A 2,833-nucleotide genomic window follows, 5' to 3' on the forward strand; every position below is an offset into this window, starting at 1 on the left:
CAACGCCCATCTCCAGAACTTTCTGGAGTTATGCAAGACCGTAACCATACGGGGCGTTATGGCTGTCGCCATCAGGCTCCGCCTGTTTCCTTTCTCCCTCCTGGGGAAAGCGAAGCAGTGGTTTTATCAGAATAAAGAAGCTGTCAACACGTGGGACAAATGTTCCACGGCGTTCCTCGCCAAATTCTTCCCGTTGGGCAAAACCAATGCCCTGCATGGAAGAATTACAAGTTTCTAGCAGACATGGATGGAATCCATCCCAGAAGCTTGGGAGAGACTTCAAGAATACATACTCGCCTGTCCTCATCATGGGATGGACGACTGGCTCGTACTCCAAAGCTTCTACAATGGGCTAACGACTACATCCAGAGCCCATCTCGATGCTGCTGCTGGAGGAGCCTATCTTGACCTGACAATTGCTAAGGCTACGGCCTTGATCGAGAAGATGGTCTCCAACCGGGGTTGGAACGAGGAGCATTCCCAGCCCAGAACCAAGGGCGGAATGCATACCGTCAAGGAGACGGACATGCTCGCCGCCAAGCTGGACCTCCTACTGAAAAAGCTTGAAGAAGGGAACCGGCAACAGATGCATGTTCCCGTCCATGCCATGAACTCGTACTTTACGTACGAGGTTTGTGGTGACGGTGGACACTCGGGGAATGACTGCCCCGAGACTTGTGAAGACGCAGCCTACATCAACAACAACAACAACACCGGGTTCCGTCCACAAGGAGGCCAGGGGTGGGATCAGGCACGCCCACCATTCCAAGGAGGAGGTAACAATTTCAACTCAAATTTCAATTTGAATTTTAATTCGAACCAACCCTCCTTGAGTGATCTAGTTTTTGGCCAAGCTAAAATCAACGAATCCTTAAACAAAAAGCTTGCTGCCAAGAATAAAATTTTGGAAAGTATAAATGATAAAGTTGAAACTCTTTCTTCTACTCTTAAAAATCACATCTTTACCCACAAGTCGTGAGCTACGCTAGTTGTTCATCACACTTCCTTAGGTGAGATGACTAGCGACTCACTACGAGGCCGTTACAAAGGACACGTTGGTAAGGTGTAACCGCTAAGGAATCAGGCTCCGCAACGATGGTAACCACCTCGAGGGGTACGCACACCAAGCCTCGTAGCCTGGCCACCATTGAAGCTCACCACCCCCCATGCCCCGTCGGTAAGTTACTCCCAAACCAAAATGACCTAATTAGTAAGCCAAGACCATCCCATTCCAGTCTTGTGGTAGCGCTGTTGTCCCAGGTTGTCACTCTATGAACCGGTCCTTATGGAGAGTGGCCAACCAGGCAGTAAGCACCGTGCCGGTCCCCTAAACCATGTTTCTAACAAAACCAATTTTAATGAGAAGTGAGCCACTCAAGCCACACAGAGGGCCACTCTCAGAGTTAAGTTGCATATACCATTAATCAAATTAATTAAAAAGGACCATTATGTGTTATAGCGCGGCACCTAGCACAACTAACCAAAATGCAACCCAAAAGATATATATATAAAGGATATAAGTGGCTATGAAATCCTTATAGGCATACAGTATTAAAATGCAGTATGAAAGTGTATTTAAAAGTGATAGGATGTTCATGTTATACTTGCCTTCCTCGTACTGCTCCTGCTGCTGCTCAAAGTGCTCAGAAGACGGCTGCTCCGGGTACTGGTACTGGGGCTCCTCAGATGGATCAACGTCTACTCATGAACACATGGCCAAAACAATGCACAACATAAACATGCATGCAAACAATAACAAAAACTAAGAAACAGTACATCAGTACATAGAAATAGCACACTAAACTAGTCTAAAACTATTCTACACGTTACAACGATCGCGTGGGCATAAAGAACGCTTAAAACGGAGTTAAAACGCATAATCTAGGCCAAAAACAAGTTCTAAGGGCTTATCTGCGAGAAAAACTGGGTTCCAGGGGTTTTTCTGCAAAAACCGAGGGTCTAAACATAATTAAACATTATTTCTAGGGTCTAACGTGCAAAACTGCCAAGGGTGGACGGCGGGTTCTAATTTAAAGAAACTTAGGGGTCTAAGTGAATAAAACAGGGCCTGGTTGGAATTAGTTTTGAATGGTACAGGATTGCGGGTTGATTTCAAGAGAAATCGGGGACTCTTTAGCAAAATGGCCAGGCTGAAGCGGTATGCACAGATCTGATCCGTTGGATCACGATCCGGCGGTGGAGGAAGTAATGTTTCGCGATCTAATCTCGTGCGTCGATTCAAGATCGGGTGGCCAGGGAGAGAAGGGCGCGCTGGGGCGGCGGAGTGGCTCGCCGGAGCCCTGCTCCGCGGCGGCGCTCCATCGGAGCAGGCTGAACTCGCCCTTCCCAGGGTCAAATCGACCCGCGCCTGGGGCTGGGGTGATCTACACGCCATGCGTGATCTACCTGTGGCCTAAGCTGGGCTCGGGGAGGCCTAGAGCGGCGGGTTCGACTGCGGCGGCGGGTCTGTGCGGCGGCGCTCGCCGGCGTGCGACGTCCTGGGCCGGGGAAGGAGGGCGCGAGGAGAATCCTGGGGCTCAGGCGGAGCTATATCAGGGGTCGTGGAGGCTCGGGGTGTGGTGGAGGGGCGGGTCCGGGGTGGCGCAGAGCTTCTGCGTCGGCGAGGAAGAGTGGAAGGCGTGGCTAGGGTTCGGGCTTGGCCGGCGTGGGGGATGGGGTGGTCCAGGGTGCGGGTGCGGTTAAGAAGGGCGGGTTGAACCTGGACACGCGTGCCTGGTCTGGAAGGCGCGGCGCGGTGATCACGGCGATGACACGGCGCGGCGTTGCGCGACCGGGGATGGCGGAGAAGAAAGGGGTGACAGGTGGGGCCGCA

At 51.6% G+C, this 2,833-nt stretch overlaps 1 non-coding gene across 1 annotated transcript; it reads right to left on the reverse strand.

Annotated features, from left to right (window-relative positions):
- Positions 1 to 208: 208 nt before the first annotated feature.
- On the reverse strand, positions 209 to 315 carry LOC120668200. Its single transcript, XR_005672299.1, has one exon. It is a non-coding gene; the product is annotated as a small nucleolar RNA R71 (small nucleolar RNA).
- Between the last annotated feature and the right edge of the window lie 2,518 nt (positions 316 to 2,833).

This window comes from Panicum virgatum, chromosome 3N (assembly GCF_016808335.1).
Source record: "Panicum virgatum strain AP13 chromosome 3N, P.virgatum_v5, whole genome shotgun sequence".
Classification (NCBI taxonomy): domain Eukaryota; kingdom Viridiplantae; phylum Streptophyta; class Magnoliopsida; order Poales; family Poaceae; genus Panicum; species Panicum virgatum.